The sequence below is a fragment of the Ochotona curzoniae genome, unplaced genomic scaffold, assembly GCF_017591425.1.
Source record: "Ochotona curzoniae isolate NIBS_2020 unplaced genomic scaffold, NIBS_Ocur_1.0 contig_3498, whole genome shotgun sequence".
Classification (NCBI taxonomy): domain Eukaryota; kingdom Metazoa; phylum Chordata; class Mammalia; order Lagomorpha; family Ochotonidae; genus Ochotona; species Ochotona curzoniae.
In genome coordinates this window covers 5661013-5675894 of record NW_024465885.1, presented here as the reverse complement: position 1 = coordinate 5675894, position 14882 = coordinate 5661013, and positions in this window count along the sequence as shown.

Sequence of the window (14882 nt, the reverse complement as noted above, 5' to 3'; positions counted from 1 at the left end):
GTGGGATAGAGGAAGGAAAAAACTTCAGATAGGAACAGCCATCAGAACAATGACACAGAGCAAGGCATTTGCATCCAAAATATAATAACCAGAAGCATTTGACTGAAGCACAGAAACAGACGAGGTTAGTTTGTGACAGCATTGGAAGAAAGATTTGTGCATTCAGGTGGAGCTAATATTCAGTTAGCTAATTAGGATACATGCATTTGATGTATCCTGTGGGGAGTAATATATAATCAGAGTCATTATTGGCTCCTCTGTGGAATCATCTGAATATTTGGTAAGAACCAGTTATATGTTATGTCCCATGAATGTAAAAATAGAAACTCCTGTTCTTGCTTTGAAAGAGTTACAGTTTATTACAGAAAAGCTGTATCAGATTACAGTGTAGCAAACAGAAATCACCATTGATGGTATTTCAAGCACAAAAAACAGATTGCAACGCAGTGGCTGTTTTGCTTGCCTGTATGCCATATGGGAATGCCTGGCATTCAGTCCCTGTGCTTTCATCCAGCTTCCAGTTGATGTGTCTGGGAGACAGCAGATAATATGCTCGCACCCATGTAGTAGACTTGGATAGCGTTCCTGGCTTCTAGCTGTGTCCAGGCACATCCCTTGCTGTTGTGGGTATTTGGGGGAGACATGTGGGGTGAGTCCAAGCTAATAAAAGATATCTCTCCTTGTCCTCCAATAAATGAATAACTTTAAAAGAAAAGAAATAAAGGGGCTGGTGCTCTGTTGTAGGGGTGTAATGCCAGCATCCCATATGGGACCCAGTAGAGCCCAGGTAGATCCACTTCTCACTCAATTCCTTGCTAATGGAAAACAGTGGAATATAGCCCAAGTAACTGGGCCTCTACCATCCCTATCAGAGATGCAGATGGTGTTCCCAGGCTCTGGGCTTTAGATTATCCCAGCTGAAGCTGTTACAGCCATCCGGGGAGTGAGCTAGAAGGCCCCACTCTCCTCTCTCCCCTCTCTCCTCCCTTCCCCACACTTTCCCTCTCCTGTCCTCCCCTTCCTTCCTTCTGTTCTCCTCTCCTCTCCTTTCCTCTGCTCTTTTCTCTCTGTAACTCTTTGAAGTTAATAAATAAATATGTTTTTTAAATTCATAGTATGCAGAGGAATGAGAATTTACAAATCTTGTGGAAAGGATACAACATCCAAATTCAAGGAGACTTCCATTGCACAACTGACTCAGGCAGAGCAGAGGCAACAGCCTGCAGCTGTGAGATCTGCAGGTGTCTCCAGGTGCCACTGAGAACAGCTTTCAGAGAATGGGTTGCTGGTGCTGGTTATTTCCTCTAAATAGTCAAATCCTATGTCCTTCCTGCTAAGATCAAGCAAAAACAGACAGGAAGAGGGGGGCACTGGAGGTGGACAAGGTGGGGTTGGGAGAAAGGAAAGGACTGAGAGAGGGAGGGTAAAGGCATCCAGCATCTCATACAGACAGACATACAAGGAATGGGCGTATCACAGTGCCGGAGTCCTGGTTAATCTCCAGTGCAGCTGTGTGCTAATCCACCTGGAAGGCAGCAGGTTGTAACTCAAGTACTTGAGTCCTTTTCACCACATTGGAGACCCAGACTGAGTTTTTGGATCCTGCTCTTAGCTTCATCCATTCCCAGGATGTAGGCAATCGCCCCTGGACCCCTGCCTGCTACCTGATGGGCGTGGCCCACTGCTTACTTACCCTTGACCTGAGGCACAGCTCCAGCCACACTCTGACATGACCAGAAGGTCAAAGGGAACAGACCTGCCTTTTAGCCAATTATAGTGTCCAGTGTCCTCATTGGACCGTGATGGGGGGGACGGGTAGGGGAGGCAGGAAGGTGGTGGGTGGAAAAGGGGAGGGGAGACTGCTGGAAGATGCCCTCCTGCCCTCCCCTTCCTTAACCTTTATAAACTTGGAACTTGTGCTGACTATATGAATGTTAACACCACCTTGTCTCTGGTGGTTCTTCAAGCGAAGAACACCATGGCCTCACCCTCGGTGACTGGGGAATGAGCTAGTGGACAGAAAATCTCTGTCACTGCCTTTCTGTCACTCTGTTTGACAAATAAATTAGTCACTTAAAAAGGAGGAGGGATGAAGAGAAAGTTAAAGAGGAGACAGTTCAGACTCTTCCACATCCAAAGCTACACTGTAATGGAATCTAAGTATGGTTTCTAGTTTCCCAATGTTCCTATTTAAAAAATTAGTTTATTTATTTGAAAGACATGTAAGGAGAGAGAAGGAAACAAGAACTTCCATCCATGGTTTCACTCTTAAAACTGTCATAACACCCAGGGTTGTGTCAGGCCAAAACCAGGAGTCTAAAGCTTTGTCTGGGTTTCCCATGTGGGTGCAGGAGCCCTAGAACTTGGGTCCATCCTTCAGTGGTTACCCCAGGCCATCACTGGGGAACTGAATTGGAAGTGGTTCGGCCAGATCTCCAACACGTACCCGTATGGGATGCAGACATTGCTATCAGTTTCTTAGCTCTACGTCACAACAATTGGTCTCCTATGTTTCTAATAAAACAGATTGGAAAGAAAGCAAATGGAAAATAAGGGAGACACTATGCCATTTCTATCATACTGATAGATTTATTTTTAATTATTGGGCAAGTTTTTTTTTGTTTGCTTGTTTTTGTTTTGTTTTTCTAATTTTAGCTATACAGAGAGGTGTCATTTGCTGGTACACTCATTGAGATGTCTGTGATGGCCAGTGCTGGGCACTGCTGAATCTGTGAACTATTTCCCACTTTGCTGGCAAGGACTCAGTTACTCAGGTTCTCACTACCTGTTGCTTCCCCGGGATCTGTATCAGCTAGAAGCAGGAGCCAGGACTGAATACTAGAGTAAAGAAGTTTAAGGAACCCAATAAAACTATTAAGTATATTTTGACAATAGGATCCTGGACTCTCTGCTATTGTCCATACCTATTCTGTCAGGATACACTTAAATAACAGAATGACGGGCTTAGGATTGTTTGTGTGTATTATAATAATACAGGCAGATTTAGACAGCAGGAATATAAATCCCAGAGCATATGGAACTGAATCATAGCATTTTTTAAAAGCCCAACTATTGTTTATGAACGGATATTATCATTTTCTCAGATATTTTATCCCACCCATTTTCATATTATTTCCTTCTTTGTATTGTCTGTGATAAATGTTAGCAGTTTCTTTGTAGTTTCTATGTATCTTAATTTTGCCTTCAATCTATATAATTCTTGATCATTTTAATTATTCTGCAAGAGTTTCTCTACAAACATTTCTCCTTACAATGTAAGCATTGATATATTTTTTCGGTTATTACAGTGATGTTGCATTTTCACTGTTTAAAAAAAAAGTTTAAGGAGTAAAGTATTTTAAAATAAGATCAAAAAAATGTAGTGAGCTCAGGAGAGAAATCCGGGTTGGAGTGACTAAATTGCGATCTGGGGTCTGGGTTAAAAGCCAATACTTGTCTCTGCATTTTAAATCCCAGGCAGACAGTATTGCTGTCAATAGTCCTGAGCAAGCCACACACAAAAAGAAGAATGTTGAGAGGTAGAGGAAAAGGAGTCCATTTTTGCCCCAGCAGCACTTACCATTTTGTAATACACTGAAGAAGAGGAAAATTTTCAGATTTCCATTAGTGGATGATAAGCAAAAGATATTATATAAACACAAAAGGGAATACTACTCAGCCATAAAAACCAATGAAATCCTATGTTTTCCAACAAAATGGATACAGCTGCAGACCATAATGCTTAGTTAAGTAAGCCAGACAAGAAAGACAAATATCCTACGCTTTCTTGATTTTTCATAGTAGAGCACAAAAAATATGGTTTAAATATGAAATTGACACCCTGAGATTTTATTAATGTTCATAACCTTTGTCTACGTTCCAGCGAAACAATGATCTGGTTGCTTTCTACTCTTTAATGATTTAGTTGAGGATTAAACCTGTGACTATAAAGCAAATAAAGTATGATTTTGCAGATATTAAAAGAAAAAAGGAAAAGAGAAAAGAAAGAGGCAAGAAGGTGGGAAGTATCATTTCTCAATTAAAATGTGTATATGTGAAATACATGAAATCTGACCTCTTTATATAAGTAGTTCTTTAAAAGAAGAACAAAAATGTCAATGCAGTTTAAATAAGAGATGTTTTCTATCTTTATTTGGAATTAGCTAACAACAGATTGTCATTTTTTCAATAAATTCTAATTTTGAGTTACAGAAAGTATTAAGAAATTAAGTGTTGTGTACATCTGAAATCAGAGGCAAAGAAGCACACAAGGTGAGTTTAGGCCAGTTAAAAACACCAGGAAGCAGAGACCACTGTAGGTTAATGGATAGGGATATGGAAATTTTGTGAATCAGTATTTTTGAAGACTGACCTCTGCTCCATGGAACCCCCACTTAGATATTGATATTCAATTTCTAAATTGAGGCTTTGTGTCAATTCAGCTGGCTTCCAGGAATTATGCCACAGCATGGACCTGAAAAAGCAAGATAGACTTTTCAGTAATTATATTTCCTAGGATTTGTCTGTGGAAAATAAAGGAAAAATAATGCATCCAAATCCCTCTCCAACTTGAATTCCCCTTCTTTCAGTAAAACCCTTTTAAGAACCTTTGCAAGTAGCCGACTTGAGTGCACTATTAGACTGTAAAGTATAAAATGGGACACATTGAACTTTGGGATATTATGCAATAAAAATCGTTGTTGAAGTTTAAAGGTGGGAAGAACCCTCACACATGTAAGTAACACTTGCCCTTTGAGCTTAGCACTTACAGACATGCAATGACTCACCAGTAATCCAAAGAAGTTAAGTGCCTTTTTTCTTTTTCCTGATGTGGCAAAAACGGCCTCTGATGCTTTCTTTCCAACTCAAATTGCATACCTTGAATCCAACTGTCTGCATGTTCCCCAACATGCAATTTTCATACTGGAAGCTTCATTAACCTACAGTCGTTTCTTCCCATCATATCATCCCACAACAATATTCAGAAATTGCCCAATACACTTAGACATTCAGATAAACCTTTGTTTCTAATTTAAATATTTGTTCATTTTATAATTTTTTAACTATTGTCATATCTCTCTCATCATATTATCATATCCACTTCTGTCATTTGAGGTAAATTTAAGAATACTGTAATAAGAGAAACTTAAAACAGATGCAGTTATGTGAGTAACAAAAGTTGTGCAACATTTTATAGTTTTTTATTTGATTTGATACATTATTGAATTTAATTTATCTTCTTTCCACTGTGAATATCATATGACAATAATGTGGTGCGAACAGTCCAACATGCAAGAGAATTAAACCTAGAAAGATGTAGCAGTGATCCTTTACTGGTAGTCCTCTTTTTATCACACCCATCTTTTTATTTGAAGCCTGAAATTTCTTCAACAAGATATAAAGCCTTTCATTCCACAGATACTGCTGAGAAAAATCACCAGGTGTGGCAGAGAATTACTGAGTGTGGTCTGAATGAGGAAGTAGTTCGTTGCAAGTCCCCAATTGGAACACTGCAAGCGACCAGTTCTTGGAGTTCAGGGTCTTTTGCAGGCTGTTCCAAGCTTCCATGACACTGTCCATGCTGGGTCCAGAATCCAGGATTTACCCTTAGGCTTCATGCTAGCATGGCAGTTTATAATGGAACATTTTCCTGTGTCTACGCAGAGATAGCACAACAGGCTTTGATAGGAAGGGCACGTGTTGTGTAAGGATTAGCGAGTCCACAGCATTTATTGGCCTTTCAAACTCCACCCCTTTTACCATAAATCATTCAGTTTTGTACAGAATAGGGAAATTGGGGACAGAGAGAAAATTGTTGGTTTATGCAGAGGTAGGCTACATCTAAGCTGTAGGCTATATAATATTAAATCGCGTAGTCTAACCCCCATCAAAGCAACTACAAGTAAGAATTTGGAATTCAATAATCCTGAAGAAGGCTAATAACTAAGTTGATAATTTTATATGACCTGCAAATAATGAAACTATCCAAATGGTCGTTGGCAGAAAAAAGTATTCCTGCCTCTACTGGAGTGAATCTTTCCCACAGTGGCTTTCTGCCAGTACAGCCTTTTGTGCAACTAGCTTCTCTTAGTCTCTTTCTTGGGAAGAAGAAAATCTGTCTCTTTCTAATCTCCCACTTGGTCCTCCCCATTGCTAGATGAAACAGAATTGGTGAATTGTGTTGCCCTTTCTATTGCCTGTGAAAGTTAATTAATTTATTCCACTACCTAAATGATTCCCACTGCTGGAGACCCGTCTACTATGAAGAGTAGTTAATTCAAACTGGAGATCACTCCACCAAAGCAGTACTTCCTTCCTTTTGTATCCAACCTCTTCAGATGAAAATCACTGTGAATCCAAAAGGTACTCAATACTCATATTATTATCCACTTTCCACTAGAAACAATTTGATTCAACAATTTGATCAAGCCCTCCATCTTTTCTTCAAGGACCCAGAAATTTTAAGCAACACGTTGAATCCTTTGCAGCTAGAATCCAGCAGTTGTTGTTGTGTACCATAGGCTGAAGCACATGCACTTACACTTTAGTCCTGAGAAAGCCATACTGCTGAGGGCTCAATTACAGGTTGTAACAGAAAAAGCATCACAAAATGATAGAACAGCTTCTACTGCGAATCTGTTCTAAAATATCAGCTTTATCTTCTGAGATTACTACAGCCGTGGGAATGGATTGCTTCCCCGTGGCACTAATACTAATGCCCAGAGAGCTACCTGCAGAGAAAAATCTGGCCTCTTTCACTTCTTCAGTGAATTTCCAGAGATGTTTTCTTTGCTTTTAGTTTAGCGAAGTGCGGACAACTTAGTAAATGACAGACAGCATTCTGACAGTGAGCCAATTGGGCAGGGCCCCATGATAGTTCTGTGATCTGTCAACTCCTGGTACATTGCTCATGCTCAATAAGCATCACTTATGTCAGCGATCAATTATTTAGTGTGTAATGAAAAAAATGCCTTGGTGGAATCATAAAGATGTGTGAGTGATTCTGTGAGACTCTTTTTTCTTTCTACTTCTTTTTAAAACTTGTTATTATCATTTTATGATACGTTTCCATAGGCTCTGGGATTTCCCTTACCGCCTGACCAAATCCCCTCTACCCACGCATATTGAGTTCATAAGCAGTCATCATTGCGGACGTGGACAATGGCAGAGGGTCCAGCATCCTATTATCAAGACATAGTTAACAGATTCACTTAAATTCTGCCTTTGACCTGGAAGTAGAGTGCATACTGCATTGTATCCTCACATCCGGATCTGATAGTCTCCATTACACAGTTACTATACATCCCCTTAAATGAAAAAGCCACAATACAAAATAAACAATGGGGAGAAAAACAGAAATTTACAATGCCATGAAGTTAAATAACATGCTACTGAATGACTAATGTATCACTGAAAAAAATGAAAAGGGAAATCAAGAACTTTCTTGAAAAAAAAGTGATGCTACTGTATGATCTATGTGTCAGTGAAGAATTTAATGAGAAAAAAACTGTTATGAAGAAATGAAAATAAAAACAAAACCATCAAAACCCATGAGATATAGTTTCTACTGATCTTTGTGAGATGTCTCCTGTAGGCAACAGATAGATAGATTTTATTTCTTTAATCCAGTCTACTAATCTATGACATTTAATTGATGAGTTTAAGCCATTTACATTCAGAGTTGAAATGAATGGGTGGTAATTTGGTTCTGTCATTTTAGGAATGGGTTGTTCATTGGTTTAGTCTTCTGTTCTCATTTTACTGGGATGTTCTTCACATTTGCCTTTAGTATTGGTGGATGCTCTTCCTCTGTCAAGAGAACATCTTTCAGTATCATTTGTAAGGCAAGTTTAGAAGAGGCATATTCTTTCGAATTTTCTTTACTGTGGAAGAATTTTATTTTATTTTATTTTCAAGGAAAAAAGAAAACTTTGATGGGTACATTATTCTGGGCCGACAATTTTTTCTTTTAGAATCTGGAATAGGTCACTCCATTCTCTTCTGGCCTGTAGAGTTTCCTGTGAGAGGTATCCTGTGAGTTTAATTGGCATTGCTTCATATCTCAGTTATTTCATGTGCACATTTGAAGATCTCTTCCTTATGTTTGATTGAAGAGAGCTTGATTATCATGTGTCTTGGTAAAGATTGCTTTTGGTCAAGCCTGTTGGGTGTTCTGTGCCACTCCTGGATGTTGTTTCCCAATTCTTTCTCTATAACAGGGAAATTTTCTCTTATTTTTTCATTAAATACATCTTGAAGTCCAGATTCTCATTCTGCACTTTCTGGGACTCCCATAACTCTTACATTTGGCCTTTTAATAGTGTCTTTCAATTCTTGAATACATTTTTTTAGCTTGACCCAGCTCTGCTTCCAGCTTTTTGTTTGTTTCCCCCTAGTGACAATAAATGTCTTCCAATTTTGAGATTCTTTCTTATGCTTCATTCCTTCTATTATGGGTTATTGATATCTGAAGATGTCAATCTGTCCCCCATATGATGTGAAACCCTCATCTTCCCAACCCAGGGGTATGGTTAGATTAGTCCAACGTTTCATCAAAGACTCTTGTATAGTCATAAGATTGAGTAGAGATGATGCATGGCCTATATTAGCCACACTTTCTGTGAGGTTCACTGGTTCAAGGAAAGGCATTGGGTCAATGGAGTCAGTGCATTCAAGCCTAGTTTAGGTTGTTTTAGGTGCTGGATTGGCAAGTAGAGTATGGATCAGATTTTTGTGAATGAGAAAGTTATTTACAGGTCATAATGGACTTTGTGGTCAGCCAATTCTGGAAAACTCTGCACCCGTATCTGTGTGTAGGGGTGGGAAAACTGCTCCGGGAGGTTGTTGGTGCTTCTCCATCATGATAGACCCCTTTCCCTAGTCGTCCCTAAAACTCTGAACTGCCTGTGTCCATAAAAAGGGGTAACTGTTACTCAAGTCGTTAAACTAGATTTCTAAATGACATCAAAGCTAAGGCATCTCTGACCGCAGAAAATGTTTAAAGCTCCATAAACTACCTTTAAAGTGAAGCAAGGGCAGAACACGTTTCTCCAAAATTTTTGCAACATTCTCCAAATTAACTCACCTCTTACTGCTTTGTTAAAGTTATATTTCAAAAGCAGAGTAAAAGATATACCATCTGCTTATTCAACTCCCCAAATTCTCACAGCCAGGGATGGGCTACATGGAAACAAGGAACCCAGAGTTCCATCTGCATCTCTGCCAGTGGGTGGCAGGTGCTTAAACACTTGAAATATAATCCATTGCCTCCCAGGATGCATTAGCTGGACATTGTTTCACAAATGGAGTAGCTGAGATTTCAACCAGCATTTCAATATGAGATGCTAGTGTTGCAAGCTGTGGCTCACACTTCTACACCACAATACTAGCCCCCCAGTTCCTGTTTTAATATTTGGTGGCATCACTATGATAGCAGCAGTGAAGTCTTGACAGACATGATGGTACTAGGGATTGCAGGGTGCTTGAATTAAGATGAAAAGTTAAAAAAATGATGTACCTTTTCTTTTTCCTTAACAAGTCTTCAATTTATTCACAGTTGAGAGCAGAATGAAACAAGAGCTCTAGCTTGCAAAACAAAACCGTATTTCACATGGAAACTCAAAAACAGCTCTATTTTAATTAAGCCAATTACCATATCTGGTACTTTTATAAAGAATTGTGTTCTGCATATTGTTGAAATTTTGTAAAACCAATATCCATTCTTGAGATGTGTTTACCATATCATTCTTGCCCTAAATGTCAATCAATAGCTTCAGGTACACTTGAAAATGGCTTTAATTCTTGGAAGGAAATGGCACCTCTAAGTAGTTTGACCTGATGATGGCATTTTGCTCAGAATCAAAATTACAGCAAACCTGTATCTGTAGTAAAACCAGCTTAAGAGCCCGGAAAGCAGTCAATGGAGGTTCAAAGCCTTGGGATCCTGACTTCAGATCAGATTAGTTCCGACCATTGTGTCCGCTTGGGGAGTGAATCAGAGGACAGAGATCTTCCTCTCTGTCTCTCCTCCTCTCTGTATATTTGCCATTCCAATAAAAGTAAATAATTTTTTTAATCAGCTTGACAATCACTCCTGGGGACAGACAGTTGCCCTAGCAGATAGGAGACTGGGTTGGATAGCCACATACTACATTAGGATGTCTGGGTTTGAACCAGGCATCATTCTTCTTTTTACTTTTCTGCTGTTTGGCATCTTGGAGCAGTTGGTGATGGCTCAATTCATTGAGTCCTTAACACTTGTATGGGAACTTGAATTAGGTGACTAGATTCAACCTGACCCTGCCTTTCTCTATTGTGGGCATTTGAGAAGAGAATCAGTAGAAGGCACTCCCTCTCACACACACATCCTCTCTCTCTCTCTCTCTCTCTCTCTCTCTCTGTTTCCCTCCATCTCTTACTCCCTCCCTTTCTCTGATACTTTGCCTCTCTATTTCTGCTTCCATCTTCCCAACTAAATAAGCGAACAAATTTTTAGGAAAAAGTTTCTACTTTACCAGGTACTCTGGGAAAATTCTGTTCTCTTGTAGCAACTCTCTAAGAATCTCAAGTAATTTCATGAAAACAAGAACTGTCACCGACTTATTTTTCAGAGGATTAATGCAGTTTAAAATTGAATACCACATTTCGTATGATATTACTATGTCCTCCCAGAGCTAACCCTGTGGAGTTGCAGTCTAAGCTTCTGTGTATGGTGCCAGCATCCCATATGAGCACCAGAGGATGTCTCAACTGTTCCATTTCCCTTCCAGCTCCCTGCTTGTGGCCTGGGAAAGCAGCAGAGAATGGCCCAAAGCCTTGGGCCCTTGAACCCATGGGTAAGACCCAGAAGAAGCTGTTAGCTTTTGATCAACTTGGCTCTGGCCATTGTGCCCATTTGGAGAGTGAGTCAGCAGATGAAAGAATTTTTTTCTCTCTCTTACTTGCCTTCTCTCTCTCTGTAACTCTACCTTTCAAATAAAAATAGAAATAAATCCTTTTAAAAAATATTTTCTTCTGCAGCCACTTTCACTGAGGTCAATGATATCTTCGACTCAGGCCCGAGTGCACCTTGTCCTTGATCACTTCTTATCAGAATCTACAAATCACCACTTTATTAGCCCTTGTTACACAGGTGGCATGACTCAGCATAAGTTGTACTAGATCCTCATTTCTTTATTTTTTTCCTCTACAAAAAAATTTGAACTATACTGAATCTAATTTCATACGTTTTTCTCCTACTGTTTACATTTCATTTATATGGAAAAGATTGTGGGAGGTTTCAAGGTCTGTATTGAGTGTAATGACTTCCAAGCATAAAGCATCATAGTTGTAAACAGACTCCACTGATGAGCTACAAAATTTCATGTCACCGAATCTTTCTGTTGTTTATAAATATTACCATTGCATTTTTTTTTAAAAATTTTATTGATTACATTGCATTATGTGACAGTTTTATAGGCACTGGGATTCCCCCCTCCTCTCCCCAAAACCCTCCCCTCCCCTGGTGGATTCTTCCACCTTGTTGCATTACCACAGTTCAAATTCAGTTGAGATTCTTTCATTGCAAGCATCTACAAAGCATAGAATCCAGCATCTTATTGTCCAGATAAGTTCAACTTACCATTGCATTTTAAAGAATGCTCCAATGCTTCTGCAATTTAGATTGCCAACTTTCATGGATTTTTTTTTATTTTTTCGGGTTTTTTTATTGTTATTATTTTCCATGATACAGTTTTATAGGTACAGGACATCCCTCATTTTTCCCCTTCTCCATTTCCCCCTGCCACTCACCATTTTACCCCATATTAATACAATATTTAGCTGCAGTCAAGCAATTCCAAAATTCTGCAGTTAATACCATATGTTCTCTCTGATATAAGGAAACCTTCATGCAAAATAGAAAGCAGATATATAGGTGAATAATTATATAAATATATTCCCAAAAAGCCAATTGGATAATGAAGACTGGAGTACTGGGAGATGAAGAAGCACTGTCATACATTTCTACTCCTGAGTACAGAAGGACTCCCAATGAAACTGTTAAACATACCTAGATAATTTGACAATAGATTTTCTTTCATTACCCATACCTACATTGTCATAAATTTCAACTTTATCCTTTCAAAGATCACAGAAAGAGACAAGTTCTTGGGAAAACCAGTTAAACCTAATTTTACCATAAAAAAATGCTATGTTGTTTTTTTTCTGCAGCTAATTGATTACAAACCTCAAGCTGATAGTGGCAGAGCAGGAAAATGCACACTGAATATAATGTAGTTCAATCCAATATGCTCAGTTGATACAATTAAATTCAGTAACATTGATTAAGGGCCAATGCATGGGAGAAACGACAGTATACAATAGGAGTAAGATGCAGAACCAGCCATATGAACTGCTCAGGAATACTAACAAGAAAGTATATAACCACTATGCAAGAAAACATGGCCTTACAACTAACAGCTTTTAGAGGTAAGAAACAGTAGCCAAATCTGATTTGGAGGATCAGGGGATCCTTCATTTTCCTGGAAAGACAACATTTTTTGGCCCATGAAGTTGTTTGTATCGGTCCATACTTCCCCGCATGAAATTGAGTTGCCAGGCAAGCCTCACCTGTGGGCCCAATTGGGGCCACCAACAATTTAGCTTACCAGCATGGGCAGCCCCTCTGTCACTGCAAAACAGTGCTCTGCAATGTTTTCTGGAAAAATTGTGAAAACTCTCTGAGTTCACATTCACTCACCTATAAAATAATAATAATACCTTCTCCATAAAATTATTGTGATCACTAAATTAAGCAAAGCGTAAAATTCACAGAATAGCTACAATTACATTGTACTTGCATTATATATTTTACTTAAACTTAATTCGCTTATGACCATTTTGTTCAGAAATGGCAGACAGGAAGTTCTCACAGACACTTCAAATTAAATAATAGAAGAGAAGAAGATAAGTTTTTCTATTGGTTCATCCACATGGCTGTCAAGAGTTTTTTCTTTCTTATTTTCCTTGGTTTTCTCTAAATGACAAATTTGTACTTTTCCACAAAATACAGAGTAAGGTGGACTTAACAAATGTATAGTGATGGTGGTTTCACCTCCAGAATCATGTTAGATGGATAAGCTTGAGGATTCAGTTGTGTTTGATTCTAGCTATGTTTTAGATGTCTTCCAATGTTTGCCTATTACTCCTATCACTAAGATGCTACAAACACTGCTATTTGCATTTTCATTTAACATAAGTTTTATTTATCTTTTAAATAGTAACTGCTGAGTTGAACAATTATTGCATGATCTGATTTTTAAGAAACTTCCAAACTGTTTCCAAAGTAATCATGCTGTTCAACTATAGCATTTCCTTACTTTTTTTTTTTTAACATTAACATGTGTTCGTCTGTTTGGAAGGTAAAAGTAGTAAATAAACAAATAGCTCATATAAGAACAACCTGTAAAAAGTCAGTTCAAAAAGTCCAAAGGGTAAAAAGGCTGGAGGTATATAAAAAACTGCCTCAAGCAAGAACCTCCCTGGCTTCACAGACCTGGCTCTCCCAGGCAGCAGCAGAGACTCCCTACAGCTATAGTGTCTGGTTCGCCCCAACGCATTGCTCAGGATAAATTAAAATAAACAATTTTGCTTTCCAAAATAGGATCATGACCTGTAAAATGCTTCAAGTAACCCTGTGCTCTACATTACTTGTGGGTAAGAGTTTATTTCTTTTTTGCTTCTTGGGTATTTTACAACTGTCAGGTTCTTATCTTCTTTTGGCTTTTTAGAGAAATGAACAAGTATGTTTTATTTGTAAACCCATTCCGGATTGTTTCAGGAAGCTAACTATTGCATCAAGTCATGATTTAGGGCATGCTGTGTGTGACCATTTTATTCCTAACCATGTATTTACATATTAACATATTACTATTGCTAAGAAGTCGATTTAATTGCTTCCACCAAAGAAATACTCTGGTTTTCTTGTACAAAGAAAATTTTTAAATTTTTTTTAGAAACTATAATACTTACATAATACCATTAAATGTACACCTCAAAATACTTGGGAGAATGAATTCATTAACCTTTAGGTCAAGCTGTAGCTCAAAGTGGTGTTTGAAAGGCAGATGAAGAGATGAAGAAATCCATCAGAGGCCAGGTGATTTGCAGTCAGATTGACCCAGTAACTCAATGGCTTATATAGTATTGAACTGAGAAGTCATTGGTTTTTATGTAGCAAAACCTGAAAATACTTACAAAGGGATAAGCATGTTCACAGTTAAAATTCTTTAGTCTATTAATATTTCTGATAAAGATGCTTAAATCAAGGTAAATTACTGCTTTTTTTAAATGCTTGAGAATCAAGCAAAAAAAAAAGGTATTTTGCTATAAGTTACCCTATAGAAGGTTGTTATGATACGTAGAAGAAAAAGAGAAATAAATGAGTGTGTGATTTGTTTTTAATACCTAAAACAGAAATAATTGTAGGCAGCTTTCACAAATGCTGTATCTTGCATTTGAGTCATAATGACTGAAAAATTTTTAGCCGAGTTGCAGGCAGTATGATCAAGGCATACAGAGTCATGTGCAGTGATAGCTCACCTCTCCAAATGAACAAAGTGAGGCCAACTAAGTTTGGTTATCTGAGAATACACTGTGAATTATAACCCTTTAGGCTAACGCTTTGTCCTGGCGGCTGTGCTGTACAGTTGACGTTAGAGGGGATGTGTTGGATTATTATGAAGTCTGAGTAATGTGTCTGGTTTACATTTATTTGTGAATGCTGCAGACAAACAAATCTTATAAAGGAAAACAATTCTGTAAAATTTGTCAAGAAACAAGATTTTCCCAAAAAAAAAAAAAGAAAAATATTTTTAAAAAGAAGCAAAGTATTTTCTTAAACA